This window comes from Narcine bancroftii, chromosome 2 (assembly GCF_036971445.1).
Source record: "Narcine bancroftii isolate sNarBan1 chromosome 2, sNarBan1.hap1, whole genome shotgun sequence".
NCBI lineage: Eukaryota > Metazoa > Chordata > Chondrichthyes > Torpediniformes > Narcinidae > Narcine > Narcine bancroftii.
In genome coordinates, this window is record NC_091470.1 from 369,201,642 (window position 1) to 369,227,295 (window position 25,654).

Consider the following 25,654-nt stretch of genomic DNA (forward strand, 5'->3'; position numbering starts at 1 on the left):
AGACGTTCTTATTTTACTTCCCATGTTTGCATTGGTTTCCTCTAGGTGCTCCGGTGTCCTTCCACGTAGCAGACATACAGGGTGAGAGGGTAACTGGTCACATGGATGTAATCGGGCATTGCAGGATTGGGGGCCGGAAGGGCCTGTTACCATGTAGTATCTCTAAATTAAAAATTTTTTTGGAAAGAATGTCTGTGAGAATACCCTGCAGGGAAGGAGACCACAGGAGAAAACCAGCAAGGGGATCAGAGGTCAAATTACTCACACTAGACACTGGGTTGCCAGATCACCTGGAGGAAACCCATAGGGTAACCGTACAAACTCCTTGTGGTCAGAAGCAGAGTTGAACTGGGGTTGCTGTAGTAATGTTACGTGATCTACTCGGCCACCCGAAAACGGAATTTGGAGGTTATTTTAAAAGTAGACGTACAGCACGGTCACAGGCCCTTCTGGCCCATGAGCCCGTGCCACGCAAATACACCAATTAACCTCCAATCCCAGTATGTTTTTCAACTGTGGTAGGAAACTGGAATACCCAGAGGAAACCCACATCGACACGGGGAGAACATACAAGAGAGAGAGACACACACACACACACAGAGATCGCTTCTTCAGGGTTACAGCCAGGAGAAGTAGCTGAGACTGAAACAGTCAAGCTGGCAAGCTTGTGGAAAACCCCATTTGGAAGACGGCCTGGTCAAAGCCCTTGTGGTTCATGCAAGAGAAGAGGACTGGCTGTTTAATGTTTCCCTTACAATAAGGGAAACAAAAAGGAAGTCTGTGGTGACCTGAAAGAAAGAGGTTATCATCTGAAGGGGGAAAGTTTTGTCAGCAAGACACGTACATCAGTTGTGGATGTCCTGGAACAACAAATTTCTCTCTGAAAACTGACAAGAACCTTCCTGAGTGGTAACCATTTACCTTTCAAGCACCAAAATCTGGTGAACTTTCTACATGTTAAATTCTGTGCACAGTATAAGAATTGCCTGCAACCAGTGAACTTGGAGGAATGAGAAGTGAGATTGGACAGTGAACCAAAGAACTTTTCTGAACTTACTCACACATTACATACACGTGCGCTTAGAATTAGAAGGGGGTTAAGTTAGGTTAGTTAAGTTAAGTTAAAGTGTGATTTTGTTTTCATCTTTAAAGATAATTAAAAGCAACTTTTGTTTAACCATTGGTCTTGGTGAATATCTATTGCTGCTGGGTTTATGGGTCCTCTGGCCTCATAACATTAGTAAGGGATTAATTAAGGTGGTATATGGTGGAACGAAAAAGTTTGAATCGTCCCTCATTGACTCGTTATGTGCATGGTTTCATAACTCCAAGGGAAATGGGCCAAAGACAATTTTTCTCAAGCAAAATATTTCAGTAACAATTGGGTCTAGAGCAGTGGTTCTCAACTATTTTTCCAACTCTCATCCCACCTTAAGAAACCCACAGAGCACTGATGGCATGGGGATTACTTAAAGTGGCATGTGAGTGGGAAGGAAAAGGTTGGAACCCACTGGTTTAAATCAAGGGCATGTGAAATATTTCTGGACAGATTTTCCTCACAATAAAACATGATTGCAATTGTTCAGTGACAATATTAATTCAGTCGATCAGTCTCTGTTCCTTCAGCATCACCTGCCTCAGTGATTTAATTTTCTTTGAATTATAGCCAGGTTTCAATCTTGTAGCTGAAGGCACCAGACTCGGGGACATAAAACTTCATTAAACTGAGTCCATTTGTACATTTTTCTTTCTTTTTCAATATTTTTTTAATATTGAAATTCCACATCGAAAAATACAGAGTACATCAGGATACACGTTTAAAGTTAAAAAGATACATTACGCTTTAATCATATAATTTCATCCAAGGTTCCCCACATTCTCAAATCAAACAGATTACACTGTATTAATATTTTATTATTTAAAAAGATCTAAACCCACTCCCAAAAGTGAAACTTTTTGGCAAAAAAAAGGACAGAATCCTTATCAGAAAAACTTCTACCTTCATATCAAATCAGAGATTATGAAAGTAATTCAGGAAGGGTCCCCACAGGAATTTGTATGTTTCTAAACTTAACTTAATTTTATAGGCCTGGCGTCAGGAATGCAAACCTGGAACCTTTCTCCTCTAAATGAACCACCACTGCTCGCTCAAGTTCAAATTCACTCTCATCTGACCCCCACATTTTCTAGTTCATTTTATTTGTGTGGGGCTGTCACTTTAAGAGATCAGATGTGGCAAACGCCTGCAGGATTTGGTAAGTGACTGTGAACTAGCAGTGGGCTTCGGAGGCAGCACATCCTTTGCTTGACCCGTTTTAGCACAGTGATGGGAAGAAGCCCTGAAGCAGAAACCATGTGACCAGCTTCGTAAAAAGACAGTTGTGGCGGACTGTGCCCACTACTTACCTCACCGGAGCTTCGGGGGCCTGGGAGTTCCCCAGGGACTGGTGACGCTAAGGTTTCTGGGAGCCACGTCATTACCAGGAGTCACATGACATGGGGCATGTGCGAATCTCGGATATTCAAACTGGTCAGGTCATAGCGTCTCGTGTTCTTCATTGCTTCGCCACTCGCTACAAGTACACATTTTGTTCAAGAGGCCATTTTATGAAGGCAGCACAAGAGGAACAGCTCTACGACCTCCTTTGTGAGATTGAGAAATCCACTCGGCCTCGTGGTGTGGTTATAGATGGAATTGTCAGATTTCCTCCTTTTGCTTACTGAGGGATGAGATACTCCTTGAATTGACCCACAAAAAGGATTTTAAAGTTGCAGAAGAAATACTGCTCTCCACTTCGACTGACCCGAGAAAGGGGTTCTAATTGCTGAAGAAGGCCCTTGACTAAAAAGGTCATTTCTCTGAAGAACCAAAGCAAAGGTTTTCGTGAGTTAATCAACCCCTGGTCACTTACACCCACTTCATGAACTGCTCCTTCCGTATAAGTGTGCGTCTCATCCATTTAAGGCGTGCGTGACCCCATCATTTAAAGAAGGGGTCCCCAAACTTTTTTAGACTGTCGACCCCTTCAGGGACTACATGGTCCCTTATCAACCCCCAGGTATGGAACCCCAGTGCTGGGCAGGGGACTGGAAGTAGGGTTGGTCTGGACAATAGGGGAAGGGCTAGACTGGGGGAGGAGGAAGTGTTGGACGGGGATTGCTGGGTAGGGTGGCCAGATGTCCGGTTTTAGGCCAGTCAGTCCAGCCTTCTGTCCTCCACCCGGCGCCACCTCGAGCCAGACATTAATTTGTCCTCCATTTGGGGGTATACGCCCTACACCCACAAATGGAGCACAAATTAATGGTCAGAAAGGGCACTTACCTGTTAAATGCAGTGTCCCATGTACAGAAGGACATGCACGATGAGGGGGAAGCTTGACGGCAGTGCATGAAGTTGTTGGCAGTAGTTTTTCGCCTGCCCAAGAACTCTTGCAGATCTTTGACAGTGGTTGGTCTGGAATATTCAGTCATGGCATCGATCTTGGAAGGCAGCGGAACCACACCCTTGTCGGTGACTGTATGCCCCAGGAATTCTATGGACTGTTGTCCGAAAACACATTTATTTGGATCGATGGTCAGTCCAAATTCTTGCAGATGTCTAAAGGGTGTTCCAGGTGCTCTTCTTTAGTTTTACTGGTGACTAATATGTCGTCTAGATAAATGAAAACATTGCCATGCCACACCCTACTGCATCCATAACTCGCTGAAAGGTCTGAGCTGCATTTTTTTAAACCCCAAACAGCATAGTAAAAATTCAAACAATCTGAAAGGGGTAATTATTGCTGTTTTCGCAATGTCGTCCGGTTCCACTGACACCAAGTCCACTTTTGAAAAGATTTTCGCCTTATGCAGATTCACTGAAAAATCTTGAATATGGGGAATAGGGCAGCGATCCGGTATAGTGGCATCATTGAGCTGTCTATAATCTCCACAATGTTTCCACCCTCCAGTGTTTTTTGGATTAAATGTAATGGAGACGCCCATGGGCTGTCAGACCTGCGAATTATCCCCGGCTCTTCCATTTTGTGGAATTCTTGTTTAACTAATTGCAGTTTCTCTGGAGGCAAGTGATGTGCCTTAGCATGAATGGGAGGTCCCTTGGTAGAAATATGGTGAGTTACTCCATGTTTCGCGGTGGGGGTCGAAAACTGCAGAGTTGCAATTTCAGGAAACTCTTCTACGAGTCTGGAGAACTTCTCAACAGTCTTATGCAGGACTTGAAGGCATAGCGCAGGAGCACGCGATTCTGCCAGGCGAATAATTTGAAAGGTGGTAGTATCCACCAGCTGACGCCCTTTTAAATCCACCGTGAACGAATGAGCTCAAAGGAAATCAGGTCCAAGTAGTGGTCGTGTCACTGCCGCTATAGTAAAAGGTCATGTGTAAATGTTCCCCACGAACTCAGCATTCGTTTTTTTAGTGCAATACATGGGTATGTTGGAACTATTGACTGGTGTGAGTTGGAGGATAAGGGTAGGTTAACGTGCATCAAACTGGTTGGTGGAAAAACACTAACCTCCGATCCTGTGTCCAACAAAAATTTACATCAGGATAGCTGATCCAAAACCTATAGAAGGCTCATAGATTTTCGGCCATCCGTTGCAGCCATTAAGAACAGTTGGCCAGGGCGTTTCCCGAGAACGCACAGAGTGGCAGCACCCACATGCATTGATTTCCCAACGATGGTGCTAAAAAAACACCAGGTGGAAGTGTCGACAGGCTGTCTGCCTGACTTGAGATTTTGCCTGGTTATAGGAGCTGGTGCATTGAGAGCATTGGCTTGGGAAATAGCGTCAACAATGGAGGTGCTCGGTGCAGACAACTGTGATGTAGTGACATTGCCTGAAGACCTTTTGGTGTGTTTTTTTGCCAGCCACAGGACGTCTGCCTCTGCAGCTACTGCCCTGGGGTCTTTGAAAGAACTCTGCAATAATAAGAGGACTTCTGGCATTCTCTCCAGGAAGAGTTGTTCGAATAACATATCTGGCCGGAGGCCAGGTGCTAGGCAAAGCATATCATTCATTAGTTCGGACAGGGCGCAGTCACCCAACTCCTCCATGTGTAACAGTCCTCTCTCTCTGCGGAATGTGCCGTAAGTTCGCAGTAGGAGTGCTTTCCAGGCTCAGAAGAATCACGCAGTGTATAAAGGATGGGGATGAGTCAGCGAACAGGATGGAGATTGAAAACGTGGCTGAATGGTGCACCAACAACAACCTTGCACTTAAGGTCACCAAAACTAAGGAGCTGATTGTTGACTTCAGGAAAGGAAAACCAGAGGTTTACAATCCAGTGATCACTGGGGGATCAGAGGTGGAGAGGATGAGCAAATTTAAGTTCTTGGAAGTCACTATCCCCAGGGGTTGGAGGAGGTTTGATATTGCACCAGAAACCCTGGAAAATTTCTTCAGAATTGTGGCTGCATCATGGTTTGATACGGGAACACCGCTACCCTGAGTGTAAAACTCTGCAAAAGGTAGTGGACACAGCCCAGCACATCACAGGCAGAACCCTCCCCACCATCGAGAACATCTATAGGGAACGCTGCTGATCATCAAGGATCCACACCACCCAGCACACGCTCTGTTCTCGCTGCTGCCATCAGGAAAGAGGTGTCGGGGCCACAAGACTCGCACCACCAGATTCAGGAACAGCTGCTACCCCTCCACCATCAGACTCCTCAACAGTAAACTCAATCAAGGACTCTTTTAAGGACTCTTAATTAGCACATTATTGATATTTTTATTCTCTCTGTATTGCACAGTCAGTTTGTTTACATTCTTTATTTGTACAGTTATTTTTTGCACTACCAATTAATGATAATTCTGCCTCACTCGCAGAAAAAATAATCTCAAGGTTGTATGTGATGTCATGTACGTACTCCAACAATAAATCTGAATTCTGAAAAAGAAACATACAAACTTTAATCATCTTCTGAGCTTTATGAATTAAGTTAAACTGAACTAGTTTTGGGGATTTGGTACCTCAACTACTGTAAGAGGTACTGAATCAGAGGTTCTCAACCTTTTTCTTTCCACTCACATCCCACCTTAAGTAATCCCTCTGCCATCAGGGCTCTGTGATTAGTAAGGGATTGTTTAAGGTGGGATGTGGGTGGGAAAGGAAGGTTGAGAATCACTGCACTACAATCACTGCAAATATTTTGCTTGAGAAAAATGGTCATTGGGCCATTTCCTTTGGAGTTCTGAAACCGTGCACAGAATGAGTCAAAGAGGGACGATTAAAACAGTGGTTTTCAACCTTTTTCTTTCTACCGACCTTAAGCAACCCCTTACTATCCATGGAGCACCGATGGCACAGGGATTACTTAAGGTGGAAAGAAAAAGGTTGAGAACCATTGGGTTAAATGAATGGATTTCCATTCCCATTGCTCATTTTAGGAGTTCAGAAGGTTCGAAAACGCTGCATACCAATCAGGTACTTGTTGAGGTGTACCCCTCCTGTAAAGTAGGCAGCTAATTTTGCAAGCGCCCAGAAATAGATATATTTAATTTTAATTTAGACATCCAAGCATGATAACAGGCCCTTCTGGCCTAAGAGTCTGCTCTGCGCAAGTGCACCCATATGACCTACTAACTCCATAGTTCTTTGGAACACGGGTGGAAACAAGAGCACTTGTATACAACCGGAGCAACTATATACACACCTGTGTACAGTTTATATTTTGCACTACCAATGAGAGGTGATTCTGCTGCGTCCGCAGGAAGAGGAACCTCAGGGTTGTATGTGATGTCATGTATGTTCTCTGACAATAAATTGGAAACCCATTGGGTCACGGGGAGAATGTGCAACCTCCTTGCAGACAGCGCTCCCAGGTCTCTCTGCACAAGAAGATTGCTTTATTGTCATGTAATGGTACAGAACGTCATATTTAAGGGTTCTTGATTAAGCAGGAGATCAAAGGTTATGGGGAGAAGGCTGAGGGGAAATCTCTGTGGGGCTGAGTGGGAAAATGGATCACCTCATGATCAAATGAAGGGGCAGATTCGATGGGCTGAATAGCCTATTTCTGCTCTGATGTCTTATGGAAATTTCCTTCTGCCTGTTGTAAGGGAGACAAAGAGTCGCTGTTGGTGTATTCTGGTGCCCCTTATAGTAAGCATGCACGTGGCAAGGCCTAGAAGGCCTCAGTCCAAATGCAGGCAAACGGGATTCGTTTAGAACGGCAAAGAGTCACTGTGAATGAAGGACCCTATTCCCTGCAGAACACTCAGAACGAATTGGAAACAATGTCTCCTCATCACTGACTATCAACAAAGGTGAACCTCAAGGATGCGTGATTTATGATATGTTTTTGGGGATAAGAGAGGCTCCCTACAGCTTTTAATTCTAAAGAAACTTTAATAACATCCGAGCTTCATGTATTAGCTTTTGTTTCTCTTATGGCTGGACGGGTGGTGTTGCTCAGATGGAGGGATGCTATCCCACCTAATCATGTCATGTCAGGTCATGTTTAAACTTAGAGAAGATTAGATGCTCAATTTCTGATTTGAATTGAAATTTTCAAACACGGTGGGGACCCTTTTTGAATTAATTTCATAATCTTTGATTTGTTACGAAGGTTGAAGTGTTGTCTAATGAGCTTATTTATCAATCTGATAAGAATTCTGTCTTCCTTTTTATTAGCCAAACAGCTTCTTTCTTGGTCTTGGGTTTAGATTTTCCTTTTTTAATAATAAATAAAGTATTAATACAATATAATCTGTTTGATTAAAATTTGGGGAACCTTAGATGAAATGATATGATTGAAGTGTAGTGTACCTTTTGACTTTTAACATGTATCTGTATGTTCTCTATTTTTGGTTGTGAAATTTCAATGTTAATAAAAATATTGAAAAATATAAAGAAAGGATGTGTGCTTAGCCCACTGCTCTACTCGTTATACACCCATGACTGTCTGGCCAGGCACAATTCCAAGGCCATCTACAAGTTTTCCTGATGAGACCACAGTTGTTGGCAGAATCACAAATGGCAATGAAGGAGGGAGATAGATCAGCTCATTGAGAGATGTCACATCAACAACCCTGAACTCACTGTTAGCAAAACCAAGGAGATGATTGTGGACTTCAGGTGGAAGTCAGGAGAACACAAACTAGTCCTCATCAGGGGATCAGTAGTGGAGAGGGTCAAGAGCATCAAATTCCCGGTGTCAATGTCTCCGAAACATGGAGGCTCCATATCAATGTGATCACCAAGAAGGCTCGCCAGCGGCTGTACTTTGTGAGGTGTTGGAGGAGATTCGGGACGTCACCGAAGACTCTCGTAAATTTCTACAGGTGGACCATGGAGAGCATTCGGGCTGGTACGGAGGTGCCAACTCTCAGGACAAGAAAAACTCCAGAGGGTTGTTAACTCTGCGACATCACGGGCACCGGATTTCGCTCTATTGAGGACATCTAAAGAGGTGGCGTCTTAAGAAAGCGGCCTCTATCCTCAAGGCCAGGCCTCTATTTTTCTTCCATCCATGTGCCTGTCTAAGAGTCCATTAAGTGCCCCGAATGTTTCAGCCTCCACCACCATCCCTGGCAAGGTCTTCCAGGCACCTGCAACTCTCTGCATAAAAAAACTTACCCCTGATGTCTCCCCTAAACTTCCCTCCCTTCACTTTGTAGGGCCAGGCCCTCTTCACTCTGCTACCATCGGGGAAAAGGTCCAGGAGCCTGAAGACGAGCACTCAGTGGCACAAGGACGGTTTCTTCCCCTCCGCCATCAGATTCCTGAATGGTCAATGAACCAAAGACACGGCCTTTGACGTTTTCCTGCACTATTTTTATTTATTGTTGTCAGGTGGTTTATAGAAATGTTTGCTCTGTGACGCTGCCGCAAAACAACAAATTTCATGACTTACTCATGACGATAAATGCTGATTGATTCTAAGGCTCTATAAAGAGGGGTCGGTGCCACAAGACTCACACCAGTGGGTTCAGGAACAGCTGCTCCCCCTCCACCATCAGACTCCTCAACGACAAACTCAATCAGGGGCTCATTTCAGGACTCTTACTTGTCACGTTATTGATTATTTTCCTCTCTCTGACTTTGCACAATATTTATTGCTGAATATTTATTTTCTGTATTGTACAGTCAGTTTGTTTGCACTTTCTTGATTTACATTTCTATCGCTTATATACATATATTTTCTTGAGTACAGTTGTTTTTTGGCACCACCGATAAGTAGAAATTCTGCCTGGCCCACAGGAAAAAGAATCCAGGGTTGGATGTGATGTCACATTTGTATTCTGACAATGAATCTGAACTTTTATAACAGGCCATCAACCTCAAACCACTCAACATTGCAGCACAGAAAACACATACTTCGGCCCTTCTAGTCCGTGCCAAGTTGTTATTCAGCCTCGTCCCACTGCCCTGCACCCAGTCCGTATCCCTCCCTACCCTTCCCATCCACGTGGTTGTCCAAACTCTTCTCAAATGTTAAAACTGAGCCCCCATTCATCACCTCAGTGGGCAGCTCATTCCACACCCCCACCACTCTCTGTGTGGAGAAGTTCCCCCTAAACCTTTCCCCTTTCACCCTTAACCCATGTCCTCTGGTTTGTATTTCACACAACCGTGGAAAAAGCCTATTTGCATTTACTCTGTCTATCGCCTCATAACTTTAAATAACATTATCAAATTTCCCCTCATTCTTCTACACTCAGGGAATAAAGTCCTAACCTTAGAATCAGAATTTATTGTTATGAACAAGTCATAAAATTTGGTGTTGTGCGGCAGCGTGTCATAGAGAAACATTCCTATTATAACCATCTTATGCCAGGACTATAAAAATTAAAGTAAAATGAGAACAAGATAAATTGTGCACAAAAAGTGAGGCAGTGTCTGTGGTTCATTGTCCATTCAGGAATCTGATGGCGGAGGGGAAGAACCTGTCCTTGTGCCGCTGGGTGCTCGTCTTCAGGCTCCTGTACCATTTCCCCAATGGTAGCAGAGTGAAGAGGGCCTGGCCTGGGTGGTGGGGGGTCTTTGAGGATAGAGGCCGCTTTTTTAAGACACCGCCTCAGGTTGACGTCCTCGATGGAGTGAAGTCTGGTGCCCGTGATGTCGCAGGCCGAGTTAACGACCCTCTGGAGTTTATTCATGACATGAGAGTTGGTGCCTCCGTACCAGGCAGTGATGCAACCTGCCAGAATGCTCTCCGCGGTCCACCTGTAGAAGTTTCCGAGAGTCTTTGGTGACGTAACGAATCTCCTCAAACACCTAACAAAGTATAGCCGCTGGCGAGCCTTCTTCGTGATTACATCAATGTGCATCGACCTGTTTAATCTTTCCCTGTAACTCCGTTCCTGAAGTCCGGGCAACATCCCAGTAAATCTCTGCACTCTTTCTATCTTATTGATATCTTTCCTGTAGTGAGATGACCAAAAGTGCACATAATACCCCAAATTTGGCCTCACCAATGTCTTGTACATGAAATGCTAATTCTGGTTCTCTCTCCACAGATGCTGCCTGACTGGCTGAGCAATTTTAGCATCCTCCATTTGATTTTCATAAGGAAATTGGTCTCGTGATTATACAGGTCTGCAAACTTTCTCTTGTTTTACCAGCATCATTTGAATCAAGTGAAATGTCCATGGTTTTGGGTGAAACAGCTTCTTCCTGAAGTATTACTCTTTGATGGGACAGGAAAATAGAGAGAGTGAATCAGCATCTTGGGGAATCAATGAACAGCCTTTCAGAGAATAAAGGGTCTTAAAATCCTCTGGAGTAGCCAGTGCGAGATTTTAACAGCAGTGAAAACTCACCTATTGAATGATACAGACTGGAAGGAGGCTGTTCAACCTATCACACCTGTGCTAGCTTGTTAAAAGGTCTCACCAGCTAGATGCACCCACCTTGTTCATAGTCCAAGAATTCAAACAATGCTGAAGGGAGGCCTAACGGAGGTGTATAAACATCTGGTAGAATCTTTTCCCCAGGGTAAACAAGTTGCACAGAAGTGGATTCACATTTAAGGTGAGGGGGGTGAGGTTTTGGGAGATGCGCGGGGCAGATATTTTACACAGAGCTTGGAAGGAACTGCCGGGGGAAGTGGTGGAAGCAGGTCAACAGTCACGTTTAAGAGGCTTCTAACAGACTTGTGAACATGCAGGGGATGGAGGGACATCCATCAGTCCAAGCAGCATTGTCTGAGTTGAATCTGGGCATCGTGTTCAGCACAGACATGTGGACGACAAGCCTGTTATGTGCTCTTAAGTAGGAGAAGGCCATTCAGCCTTTCATAGAACATAGAACACTACAGCACAGGCCCTTTGGCCCTCGATGTTGTGCTGACACATATATTCTTTTAAAAACGTACTAAACCCTCCCAACCCCGTATCCCTCTTATTTTTCTTCCATCCATGTGCCTGTCTAAGAGTCTATTAAGTGCCCCGAATGTTTCAGCCTCCACCACCATCCCTGGCAAGGCCTTCCAGGCACCTGCAACTCTCTGCATAAAAAAACTTACCCCTGATGTCTCCCCTCCCTTCACTTTGTAGAGATGTTCCCTAGTGTTTGCTGACCCTGCCCTGGGAAACAGGTGCCGGCTGTCCACCCTATCTATGCCTCTCATAATCTTGTAGACCTCTAACAAGTCTCCTCCCATCCTTCTACACTCCAAAGGAAAAATAACCCAGCTCTGTTAACCTTGCCTCATAAGACGTATTTTCCAATCCAGGCAACATCCTGGTAAATCTCCTCTGCACCTTCTCTAAAGCACCCACCTCCTTCCTGTATCAAGGTGACCAGAACTGAACACTACATATTCCTTCCAAAAAAAATAGAAGCCTTCCTACCTCATAACCCTCGATTTTTCTTTCATCCATGTACCTGTCTAAGAGTCTCTTAAATGGCCACTCCACCATTCAGGGGGAGTATGGGAGAGGGGAGTGTTGGACAGCCAGGTAATGGGTGGAATGTGGGGACAGTGGAGGTAGTATGGGGACAGGGGAGTGTAGGAATGGGGGGGTACTGTGGATCTGGGGGGGGAAGAGTGTGGGGTTGGGGGGGAAGTGTGGGGATAGGGGGAAGGGGATGTGGAGACACAGGGCTATGTGGGGACAGTGGTGGGGGTGGGGGAGAGTGGAGACGGGGATGGAATGTGGGGATGGGGGGGGGTAGTGTGTGGACAGAGAGTGACGTATTTTACCATCAATGTTAGAAACAGGTAATTTATCGACTTTGAATCCTTTTAATTTTTCCAGATGTTGCTTTTATTATTGAACCTCTTTTTAGCCCTTCGTTCCTCACTATTTCTCCATAATGTCTACTTTTCCTGCAGATGTCCCTGAAATCTACATTCCCCTGAATGAAACCCATTTTATAAACATTTTATTGTCATAGAAGAGCCCTGAACCATAATCATTGCCTCAAGACTAGATTATCCATTTAATCAAACTCATTGGCATTTATGTTTCTTTCAGGATTTGAGTATTTGAGAGTTAATTTCTCTTGCATTGCTGACGTGTTAGATTTTCTTGATATCCACGATTCAATGGTGGATTTTGGTAGGCTGGTATCAAAAGGTTTGGATTGTGGATCTGAGGGATGGAGATCTAATTCCTGCCACAGCAGTTGGGGATAATTACTCCGGATTCATTAATGAAACCACAGCATTGCCTGGAAACCCATCTGGCTCATTAATGTCTGCCCGAAGTGACCATCTGCCATTCTGACCAGTAACTCTACACCCATTATTGTCTGCTGCCTACCGTTGTAGCCTTGGGGTGGACTCAGCGGATGGAATTCAGCCATGACCATGCCAATGGCAGTCAGTGCAGGAACATGAGTGGCGCACCAATCCACCGCACCCAAGAAGTTAAAACCTGGGCCTTAAAATTCGATTAAAGACGGGAGAAAGTTACAGTTACAAGTATAAATCATCAACTGATTGGATGATCATGTGAAGAATATGCGCCTGCTTTCATGTGGTGAATTTTAGAATCACAAAGCCATAGAACACTACAGCACGGAAACAAGCCCCTTCGGCCCCATTAGTCTGTGCTGAACCTAGTCCCACTGACCTGCACCCAGTCCGTATCCCTCCACACCCCTCCCATCCATGTAACTGTCCAAATTCTTCTTAAATGGTAAAATTGAGCCCGCATTCACCACCTCGCCTGGCAGCTCGTTCCACACCCCCACCAATCTCTGTGTGAAGAAGTTTCCCCTAAACTTTTCCCCTTTCATCCTTAACCCGTGTCCTCTGGTTTGTATCTCACCGACCCTCAGAGCGAAAAGCCTGTCTACATTTACTCTGTCCAACCCCCTCATAATTTTATAAACCTCGATCAAATCTCCCCTCAATCTACTAAGCTCCAGGGAATAAAGTCCTAACCTGTTTCACCTTTCCCTGTAACACAGTTCTTCAAAACTCAGCAACATCCTTAATAAATCTCCTCTGCACTGTTTCAATCTTATTGATACCTTTCCTGTAGTTCGGTGACCAAAACTGCACACAATACTCCAAATATGGCCTCACCAATGCCTTATACAACTTTACCGTAACATCCCAGCTCCTAATATTCAATATAGGATTGTTCACTGAATTCTGAAATTTTCTAAGTCGTCGTGATTTCCAGATAATGATGTGTAATGAAGCCGTCACAGGCAACTTGTCTGCAGCAAGATCCCACAAACGCAAGGTGGCACCTACAAAGGTCATTGATTGGAATCTCCATACCTGCTTGCTCAATTGTGGACATCGCCCTTCAGGGTGTGAGAACTATAAAGAGGCAACAGGGCAGGGACAACGCTCTTGGAGAGCAAGAGTGGTTGGTCTTCTTAGAACAGCAACATCTAAGGCTAAGCTTCACACAGGCGTAAAAATCACTGAGTATATTTGATATGTATCAAAGAATAAGCTGCTTCTGTAACCGCGGCACAGTTAGCACCACGCCTTTACAGAGTCAGTATTCGGGTCCCAGGTTCGAATCCCACACTGTCTCTAAGAAGTTTGTACGCTCTCCCCGTGCTTGCGTGGGTTTTCCCTGGAGGCTCCAGTTTCCTCCCACCGTCGAAACGTACTGGGAATGTGATGTAATTGGGTGGCACGGACTAGTGGGCCAAAATGACCTGTTACCATGTTGTATGTCTAAATTTAAATTAATTAAAAAAAAACTAATCCAAGAACAACGATATGAAATTAATGGTGTTGTCACCATGAAGGACATGGCGTGAATTATTTTCCCGCTCAGGAGGTTAGAAGCAGATTCTAGAGGAACTTTCAAAAGACAATTGAGTCTGACTGGATTACTACCACGAGAAGATGAGACATAAATATCAGTGTTGAAGGGCGTCCACTCCGAACAGAGAGGCGGAGGAATTTCCTCACCCTAAGGGTGGGATTTGTTGCCACAGGCGGTTGTGGAGGCCAGGTCATTGGGTGTATTTAAGGGAGAAATTGATAGGTTCTTCATTAGCCGGGGCCTTAAAGGTTATGGGGAAAAGGCCGGGCAGTGGGGCTGAGGGCGGGTGGGGGGGAATGGAATGGCGGACACGGTGCAGGAGAGAAAAATACGACGATTTGTAGCTAAGTAAGACCTCCAACTTTATTGGAAGCGCGAGGTATAAGGGAGCAAAGAGGGCCTTGTGTTTTTTTTTCTAATCTGGAATTTGGCGGTGGTTGGGGGTGGGGTGGAATCAGAATTATGGGAGACAAGGCAACTGACAGGACTATGGAGAGAGGACAGCTTCCCAGATGCAAGTACAGACTTATTCAGTGCAGGGACCTGTGCTGTAACACTGGGAAGGTAATGGCTGATCATATTTGAAATCCAACGAGATATTTGAAACAAAAGGTGCTGTTGTTGATGCTGTTATTATTAGGCTAAGAAAATTGCTCAGCGGCTCTGACACTCGGAGACTCTAAAGGGAATCTCGTCTGCTTATCTTTCTCTCCGACTGCGAGGGGTGCTGGGCGACTCGACCATAATACATAGGAGTAGAACAAAGCTATTCAGCCCATCGAGTCTGTCCCACCATGGCAACTCTTTGTCTGCTTTACTTCCTATTTGCACATAAGAATACCCCGCTGCAACTGGATCCCTGACTTCCTCATTGGACGACCACAGTCAGAACGCATTGGAAACAATGTCCCCTCCTCACTGATTATCAACACAGGCGCACCCCAAGGAGGCGAGCTTAGCCCATTACTCTATTCGTTATACACCCACGACTGTGAGGCCAGGCACAATTCCAATGCCATCTACAAGTTTGCCGATGACTCCACAGTTGTCGGCAGAATCACAAACGGCAATGGGGAAGCGAACCGGAGGGAGATGGATCAGCTCGTTGAGTGGTGTCACAACAACAACCTGGCACTTAACATTAGCAAAACCAAGGAGATGATTGTGGAGGAAGTCAGAGGAACATGACCCAGTCCTCATCGAGGGGGTCAACAGTGAAGAGGGTCAAGAATTTCGAGTCCTGGAGCCTCCGTGTCGATGCAATCAACAAGAAGGCTCACCAGTGGCTATACTTTGTGAGGTGTGACCGAAGATTCTCGTAAACTACAGGTGTACCGAGGAGAGCATTCTGGGTGGTTGCATCACTGTCTGGTACTGAGGTGCCAACTCTCAGGTCAAGAATAAACTCCAGAGGGTGGTTAACTCAGCCTGCGACATCACGGGCACCGGACTTCGCTCCATCGAGGACATCTAAAGAGGTGGCATCTTAAGAAAGCAGCCTATATCCTCAAGGACCCCCAATGCCCAGGCCATGCCCTTCACTCTGCTACCATTGGGAAAAAGGTACAGGAGCCTGAAGACGAGCACCCAGCGGCACAAGGACAGCGTCTTCCCCTCCGCCATCAGATTCCTGAATGATCAATGAACCACAGACACTGCCTCACTTTGACTTTCGTCCACTGAGCACAGGAGAACGCTGTTTCCTCAGCTTGTACTTGTACAATCAGCTGACTATAAACTTGATTTAAGAAAGCAATTTTGTGTAATATTACACGTTCTGTACTATAACATGACAATAAAGGAATCTTGAATTGCATCAAGTATCTTTCTGTTTGTTCACTTCACTGAACTGTGAACCAAACGTTCTACTGGGATAGGAAACAAAAGCCCAGGATTAACTATGTTTAAATCTGGGTTAAACAAGATAGTCTGCATACACCGGGATCAAGTGTAATACACACGTGCAGGAGAAACACTGCGTCCACAGGAAGTTAAAGGTAACCAATGTTTTGGGCCTGGACCCTACGTCAGAAGAGTTGTTCAAGCCTGAAAGGTTGATTACCCTTTACTTCCTATAGAGGCTACGTGATCTGCTGAGTTTCTCCATCACATTTATGCATTGCACATGTTCAAATCCCACCAGGACAGAGAATTTAAATTATCAATATAATTTCAATTAAATTCAATATAAAATAATGGAGATCATGGAACCACTGGAAACACCACCTGGTTAAACAAAGGAAAGAGATGCCCTGCGTTGCTGCGAAGGCCCTCAGATCCATAGAATATGGCTCGTCCCACCTCTTGGGGAAAAGGCTCAATAGGGTGAAAGGGGGCACCAACAGTTTCTTCCCCACAGCCATCAGGCTCCTGAATGAACCCCTCAGCAGCGCTCTCATACTCCCCTTCAGTGGCACTAATAAATCTTTCATTTCACTGTAACTCTGTACTTTGGCCTCTTCTACTTTACGCTGCTGTGTGAATGTTAGAGCTAATCTGTAAAGACAGCTCGCAGAAGGACCGTGCTCATTGTGCTATGGGGTGACATGGTTTGCGCGACGCTATTACAGTACCAGTGACCCGGGTTCAAATCCACACTACCTGCAGTCTCAATGTGACCTGCGTGAATTTACCCCCACCTGCTCCCTTTTCCTCCCACCCTCCAAAAACTTGCGGGGGTTGTAGGTTAATTGGGTGTCATGGGCCGAAATTGGCTCCAACCCTGTTGTTAAAAAGAAATTAGTCAAAAAAAACTCAAACTCAAGTAGTTTAGGGGGATGGCCCAACCAGAACTCTCTGGGAAAATAAGGGATGGGCAAAAAGCATTGGATATAGAGTGAACAAGTGTAAAAATAGCAGCGTTTGGATCAGTGATCTTGTAAAACATGGCTCAGGTGCCTTGGAGCGATTAATGCAGAGCGTGTAACTGTACACAAATACCTGGTTGTGGGCTGGTTCCATTTCAATTATTGTAACCTCTCTGAAAGGTAGGTCAAGGACGATGCAAGGTATTGCATCAAAGCACAGCACTCATCGACATGATTGGCTCCTCAGAACCTGGGATCTACCTCCAGCGGTAACAACACAGAGAAATGCTGGAGGAACTCAGCCATCCTTGCAGTGCCCGTAGGAGGTAAAGATATATCACCGATGATTCGGGCCTGAGCCCTTCTTCAAGGTATAAGTAAAATGGCCGCTGCGAGACTGGCTGAGTTCCTCCAACATTTCTGCGTGCTTTACTACAACCACAGCGGCTGCAGACTTCTGTGTTTCACTCCGTGCAATTGATCCACTGCGAAATCTCTTCGAGGGATGCCAATCCTGAAGAAGTTCTCCTCGACCCTTCCAAGGGAGTTCTGTGAGAGTCTCTCTCACTGCTCCCCACCTGCACTGCCTGCCACTCTCAAGCTCTGTGACCATGATCTCACTCGCTTCCACAGCTACTCGATTCTGCTGCCGTCTGGGGCCTGTGGATTCCAGCTCCAGTTTGGCTCCCCACCGGGATCTCATGTACTTGCGCTGCATTGACTCCTGCTCTCTTCACTTTGTTTACACCTTGAAGAGAAGCTGATAATATTTTGCCATCTCCTATGGGCGCTACAAGACTGGCTGAGTTCCTCCGTCATGCAGAAAGTAGTAGTTTTTACAACAATCACAGCGCCCGGAGACTTTTGAGTTTCACCCTGTATCTCCAGTGGATTCTGAAACAGCAATGTTCCTCTCATTAATATATTGGAGTTTCGACACCCTGTCATGGGGGGAAGTTACAGGACAACATGGTGGAGATGGGGATGATCAGGATCTTTACATATTGATCTCAAGACATGGCTTGGAATCCCAAGATGACAACTTAGGAAGTTAGTTTCAAGTAGTTAAAAATGTTGACCCTGGAAAAGATGCACGTTTTATTATTTAGGTGAATCTGTGGAATTTGTTGCCGTGGATCCAAGTCATTGGGTACGTTTACGATAGAGGCAGATAACAATATAGAGGGTCATCAAAACGGTTGAGGTCTCACTTCCCTCTATTGATGTCATTCATTGGAAACACTGCTTCCGATAGGGTTCAAAGAATTATCGAAGGCCCATTACATCCACCACACTGTACCTTTGCCCCACTATCATTAGGCTGGGAAATACTGTAGCTTCTTGATACATCAGGCTATTAATTTCAGATTGTTCACGTGGAACACTAAAGCACAGTACTGGCCTTTCAGCTCATGTTGTGCCAACCTATATATTCCCACCCAAAAATAAATACTAAACCCTCCCTACCTCGTAATCCTCCATTTTACTTTCATCCATGTGTCTGTCTAAGAATCCTTTAAATGCCCCGAACATTTCGGCCTCCATCACCAGCCCTGGCTTGGAATTCCAGGCACCCACAACACTTTGTGTTTAAAAAAAAAACATACCCCTGATGTCTCCCCTAAAATTACCTCCACTTAGTAGAGATGTCCCCTTGTGTTTGTTATTCCTGCCCCGGGAAAAAGGATCTTGTAGACCTCAATTAAGTTTCCTCTCATCCTTTTACGCTCCAAAGTGATAGGTTCCAGCTCTGCTAACCTTATCTCAAAAGACTTGTTTCCCAATCCAGGCAACATCCTGGTAAATCTCCTTTGGACTCTCTCCACAGCTTCCACATGCTTCCTGTAATGAGGTGACCAGAAATGAACTCAATACTCTAAGTGTGGTCTCACCAGAGACTTGTAGAGTTGCAACGTGACCTCTCTTGAACTCAATCCCTTTATTAATGAAGCCCAAAATCCATAGGCCTTCTTAACTATACTATTATATCATCTGATTGTACGAGTACAACCCGAGGGAACAGCATTCTCTGGTCCTCGGTGCTAAACATGCGTTCACACAAGCAAACATAACACACAATACAGACAAACAATACATATGCAGGACAACTATTCATCTACACAAATAAATATTGTTTTGTACAAATGAGAGTCTCGGAGGGTCAGTGAGCAGTTCCTTTGGTTGATCAGCATTCTGTCTACCAGTGAGAAGAAGTTGTTCCTCAGCCTGGTGGGGCTGGCTCTGATCCTCCTGTATCTCTTCCCCAGTGGGAGCAGCTGAAAGAGGCTGGGTGCGGGGTGGAAGGGTTCATCAACCACTTTGCGCACCCTCTTCAGACAACAATCCTGGTAAAATCATGTCAATGGAAGGGAAAGGGAGACTTCAGTGATCCTCTCTTCCACACTTATGGTCCTGTGGATTGATCCATTTCTCTGCAACAACTGTATTGCACGGTGATGAAGCTGCCCAGGGCACTCCAGATAGATTTCCTGTAGAAGAGCGCAGAGTCCAGGGAAATGGGGAGAAGGCAAGAACGGGGTACTGATTGTGAATGATCAGCCATGATCACAGTGAATGGTGGTGCTGGCTCGAATGGCCAAATGGCCTACTCCTGAACCTATTATCTATTGTTGACATAATGGCGGCCAATAGCTCTGCCCGTCTCAGTCTTCTCAGGAAGTGCAGTCACAGCTGCGCCTTCCTGACCATTGAGTTTCCATGATAGGTCACTAATTAAGGGAACTCCAAGGAACTTGGTGCTCTCCACTCTCTCTACTGCCGAATTGTTATGTGTAGTGGAGGGTGGTCGTCCCTGGTCCTCCTGAAGTCCACAATCATCTTCGTCTTGTCCATGTTTGAGACTCAGGTTGTTGCTCTTGCACCATTTCATGAGATTTTCCACCTCTTCTCTGTTGTGCGATTCATCATTGCCGCTGGTGAGGCCAACGACTGTCGTGTCGTCTGCAAACTTGATGACCCTGTTGGAACTGGATCTGGTGATGCAGCCGTGGGTCAGCAGCGTGAACAGGAGCGGGGTGAGCACATGGTCCACAGACTGTGATCTCAAATAAGGACCAATCAGGGCGCAATGGGAAGCCTGTGAGAGAGAGGCTGATGGGAGGAACTGCTAGCATGGGAAATGGTAGGACTGAATGGCCTGCTTCTGTCCTGGACATTCAATGCAATGCTTGAACTCAGTAGTTCTCAACATTTTTCTTTCCACTCACATCCCTCCTTAACTAATCCCAATGCCATCAGTGCTCTGTGAGGGATTGCTTAAGGTGGGATGTGGATGGGAAGGGAAGGTTGAGAACCACTGCTCTGGACCCAATTGTTACTGAAATATTTTGCTTGAGAAAAATGGTCATTGGCCCATTTCCTTTGGAGTTCTGAAACCGTGCACATAACGAGTCAATGAGGGACAATTCAAACAGTGGTTTTCAAAGTTTTTCTTTCCACCCACATCCCACCTTAAGCAATCCCTTACTAATCACAGAGCACCGATGGCGGAGGGAATATTTAAGGAGGGATGTGGGTGAAAAGAAAAAGGATGAGAACCACTGATTTAAAGCAACTGCTACTGCCACATCTGTGAATGTGCACATTTTGCCATGGTTGGGATATTCCAGCAAGTTGAAGGGTTGTTGAGATGGGAATATTGTTACCAGATTGCTTCCTCATTGAACATGTATTTCTGAGTTAGGCGTTTCTTATTTGTCTCTGCGGCAGCATTGGGTGAAGTACGTGGCTCCCTCTTTCTACTGTGTAGTTACACAGCCTCTGTGCTGTACAATTAAATGCATGCGAGGGAGGGGAATCTGGGTGTTTATTACATTACGTTAACACGCTTTCCTTTCTTAAAATGGAGTTGTCTTTGATAATTGGTTGTTGATTGAGATAACACACCATGAACATATAATACTTGTGTAATATTAATTACATTCCTGTCCATGAATATTTGAATCCCATTCACTTCAAAATTGAAAATTCATTTATTGCCAGAGTACAGACATACAACCCTGCGGGCCAGGCCAAATGATTATTCGTTTGTCGTTCAAAAATATTATGCTGAAGAAGAGCTGTATAAATGTTAACAAATAAAGAATTGTAAACAAGATGACTGCAATACTGAGAGAAAAACATCAATAAAGTGCAAAATAGTCCTTAAATGAGTCTCTGAGTTTGTCGTTGAGGAGTCTGATGGTGGAGGGGGAGCAGCTGTTCCTGAACCTGGTGGTGCGCAGCGTTCCCCGTAGATGGTGGGGAGGGTTTTGCCTGGGCTGTGTCCACTACCCTTTGCAGGGGTTTACACTCATATACGTGGCTCGCTGTTGCTATGCTTTCTGTTGCTGTACCAAGAACCCAGTTATTTTTTTGGCGCCACGTCGGTTTCTGTTACTAAGCTGTTATGTGTGACTTTAACATTGTGATGGTTTGACCTGCTGAGTTTCTCCAGCATTGCGATTTTACTTCAACCACAGTGTCTGCGGACTTCCGTGTTTTACTGTTGTGATGTACATTCTTGTTCTCTACAGGAAGTAAATCCTCGATGAAGGGCTCAAGCCCGAAACGTTGGTTATGTATCTTTATTTTTGCTACCTAAAGTATGCTGTTTAACCTGCCGAGTTTCTCCAGCATTGTACTTTTACTTGTTTTCTACAGGCATGGTATGAAGTAGTCTGCAACATTTTATGGGCTGAAGGGTGCTACGTAAATTCAAGTTGATGTAATGATGTGAACCATGGAGGCTCTGGTCCGTCATTGTTACCCTGCCTTAGTGTAGAGATCTAACTCGATTGGTGCTTCCAGCCATGTGATATTATGAAATGGGTTCCGCTGGGACGCCGGCACTCAGGAACACTGCAGATGTTAAAAATCTGAAACAAAGTTACGGGCGGCACAGTTACAGCGGTTAGTGTGACGCTGTTACAGTGCCGGCGATCAGGGCCGGCGTTCGAATGCTGTCTGTAAGGAGTTTGTACATTCTCCCCATGTCTGTGTTGGCTTACCCCCGGAGTTCCGGTTTCCTCCCAGCATTCAAACATACCCAGGCTGTAGGTCAATCCGGTGTAAATTGGGCAGCATGGGCTCGTGGGCCGAAAGGGCCTGTTACTGTGCTGTATGTCTACATTTTTTAAAAATTAAATTTAAAAGAGATTCGGGTGACTCTGTGGAGAGAGAAAGAGAGCGAACTTTTAAGGTCAATGACCCTTCTGCATTTGGGGAAAAGGAAGTGAATCGTGATGGCAGAGCTGCCTCTGGTGTGGACCCAGGAGAGCAGGGAGCAGAGGCACAGTGCTGCTCCGCAGGGTTCCACTGCCCGGTATTGATCTTGACGGCTCACGCAGGCTTTGAATGGCCTGTTAAAGAAGCCGACGGTGTAAAAATCCACAACGCAGAGGTCTGTGCACAGGATGGCGGCGCCTGTGCTCGGCAGTGGCCATGACGGGCTGCAGACTTGGGGGAGTAGCGCAAGGCTCCAGAAACAGGGCGATCACGTCCCGATGAGAAGGAGAAGAAGAGGAGACGACCCTGCAGGACAGTGATCATGGCGGTGGGCCAACGAGGAGCTCAGTTGCTGAGGGACCCCACACAGGGTGACTGGATCATGGGAACCGGGTTTCAGAACTGGATTTGAGAGGGTCCTGAGGGCAAGATGGGCTTCCGAAGGGACCTCGGGCACTGAAGGCTTCCTGATTGTGTCAGAAGTTTGGATCTGGAACTCAGGTTGCCGATAGATCGAACAGACAGACAGAGGCTGCAGGAACGCTGGAGGTGAATCCACGGGCACTCAAATGACTCTGAGGGGAACTCTCTTTTCCTTTTCTCTCACTCACACTGAAAGGGGCGCTGGACGAGGCTAATGGAGACTCTTTGTCTGCCTTGCAGCAGGCAGAAGGAAGTTCCGTGTAATATTACATGTTCTGTACTATTACAGGACAATAAAGGAACCTTGAATCTTCGAAGGAACCTTGAACTTTGTTTCTCCACATATGATACCCATCTTGGACTGGAGAGAAGTTGTGGTTTTGTGTGGTCATTTGTGGGGTGGTTTAAGGTCATAGAACCATAGAACATTGGAGCACAGAAGGCCCTTTGGCCCTTCTAGTCTGAGCTGAACTATTTTTCTGCCTTGTTCCACTGACCTGCACCCATTCCATATCCCTCCATGCCCCTCCCATCCATGTATCTGTCCAAATTCTTCTTAAATGTTAAAATTGAGCCCGCATTCACCACCTCAGCTGGCAGCTCATTCCACACTCCGACCACTCTTTGTGTGAAGAAGTTCCCCTTAAACTTTTCCCTTTTCACCCTTAACCCATGTCCTCTGGTTTGTATCTTACCTCCCCTCAGTGCAAAAAGCCTGTCTACATTTACTCTATCTGTCTCCCTCATAATTTTAAATCCCTCTATCAAATCTCCCCTCATTCTTCTATAATCCAGAGAATAAAATCCTAACCTATTTAACCTTTCCCTGTAACTCCATTCCTGAAATCCCAGCAATATCCTAGTAAATCTCCTCTGCACTCTTTCTATTTTACTGATATCTTTCCTGTAGTTAGGTGACCGAAACTGCACACTATTCTCCAAATCTTGCCTCACCAATGACTTGTACAACTGCACCATCCCAACTCAGAACTTTGATTTATGAAGGCCAAGATGCCAAAAACTCTCTTTACAACCCTGTCCACCTGTGACGCCACTTTCAGGGAATTCTGTATCTTCTCCCAGATCCTTCTGTTCTACCGTGTCAAGGTCATCAGGGTGTCAGGTTCGGTGGTGAGGTCTCCGTGCACTTCTGGTCGCTCAGCTACAGGAAGGGTCATCAACAAGTTGGAAAGGGTATAGAAGAGATAATGAGGACTCTGCATAGACTGGAGGGCTTGAGTTATAGGGTTTTTATTCAAGGAGACAGAAGGATGACTTTCTAGAGGTTTAGAAAATCATGAAGGGAGTGGATAAAGTGATAGACAATTTTAGAACTAGAAGGCATAGGTACTCAACCTTTTTTTCCCCCACTCACATACCACCTTAAGTAACCCCTTATTAACCAGGGAGAACCTTAGTGGAAAGAAAGAGGATGAGAACCCCTGGTTTAAAGTGAGAGGGGAAAGGTTTAAAAGCATCCCAAGGGGCACTTTTTTCCACCTGGTGAGGGTGACCTGTATCTGGAACTAGCTGCCAGTGGAAGGAAGTAAAATTACAACATTCAAAGGAGATTTGGACAGATGCCATACATAATTGTGTAAAAGTCAATACCACATATAAATCAACCCCCTATTTTTGGCCAACAAAATCTCGTAAAAAATTGACCTCGGTCTTGCACCTTGGCCCTGGCCGCTCACCCCTCGGAGGTCCCAATGCCTCGAACAGGGGTTTCTCACCTGCCCATCAGAGCTCCTGGCTCCTCCAAACTTGGCCCCACCCATTGAGCCCCCGACGCCTCGAACACGGACTTCCTACCCCATCCCAGCTGTCTGCCCATCGGAGTTCCCGAGGCCTCCAATTTGGACTCTCACCTCGGCCCTAGCCTCCAGCTCATCAGAACTCCCGACTCCTCTGACAAATAAGATGTTTATCCCATTCAACATCCATGTGATAGTTGACCTCATAAATTTAATGTGAAGAAATGATCTACAAACTTTGACTTTTATACGAGTAGAAAGGGTACATGGATAGGTACTGTCTAGAAGGATGTGGACCAAATGCAGGCAAGTGAGACCAGGCCAACTAGGTTGGTTGAGATTCAGAGAAGTGTGACTCATTTCCATCCTTTTGCTAAATCCATCCTCCCTCTCAGCCCCTTGTTTCCATGAATCCTTGGCCAAAAAGCTTATCTCTATCAAACTCCCTCTCCCTGGAGCCCACTACCTGCCGTCATTGAGCCAAATCACCCTACTCTGTATCCCTTCCCATCATACTGCCGCTCTCTGTATTCCGTGAACACCTTCTGAAAAGGTCATCGAGTCAACTGATTGTACAAGGACAACCCAATGGTCCTCGGAGAACTTTCCATGTCCTCTAAACCCACCTGCAGAATGTTCTGCCCCTACCCTCAATTTGACTCTGCTTCTCTATTCCTGCACCAGTTCCTGAGTTAATTCCCCACCTCTCGTTCGACCCTTGAATCTGAAACTCCCATTCCCACTGACTCTCCCTCCTTGCCCCTCTCGGTAGCCCACCTTTCCTCCGCTATTCTCTCAATCCTGCTCCGCACACACTGAGTCTTTGGTCCTGTCATTGACCCGGGTGTCTCCACGAGGAAGGGATGGGAAGGTGGGAGTGTAGGACTGAGGTAAAGGAGGGTGGGATTGAGGACAGGAATTTGTTAAGGAGAAGGAACGGGGGGGGGGGGGCATGGATAGGAAAGGGGCAGGAGGTAGGATGTGGGGGTGGAAATAAAGGATCGAGGTAGGGAGAGGAGGATGAGTGGTGGAGAAAGGTTGGGATTTGATGCAAGAGTCCAGAGGTGGATTAGGGGTGAGGATGGCATGGAAAGAAGAGGGCAAGATGGGAATTGAAATGGGTTGAGGGGAAGGATCGGGGGAATGGAGGATCTAGGGGGTGGAGGGACCAAGAGGCAGAGGAGGAGGGGAGGGGATCCTGAATTAAAAAGGTGGAAGAAGGGGGTTAGGGGGAAGAGGAGGA

The 25,654-nt window shown here is 45.7% G+C and overlaps 1 protein-coding gene across 1 annotated transcript in view; it reads left to right on the forward strand.

Moving 5' to 3' along the window:
• LOC138752834 (BTB/POZ domain-containing protein KCTD1) overlaps positions 1 to 25,654 on the forward strand; it is a 179,292-nt gene that overhangs the window by 77,132 nt on the left and 76,506 nt on the right. The window contains exon 2 of the mRNA XM_069915459.1: positions 10,473 to 10,549. The gene's annotated coding sequence lies outside the window, so the exon portion shown is untranslated. The remainder of the gene's footprint in view (positions 1 to 10,472; positions 10,550 to 25,654) is intronic.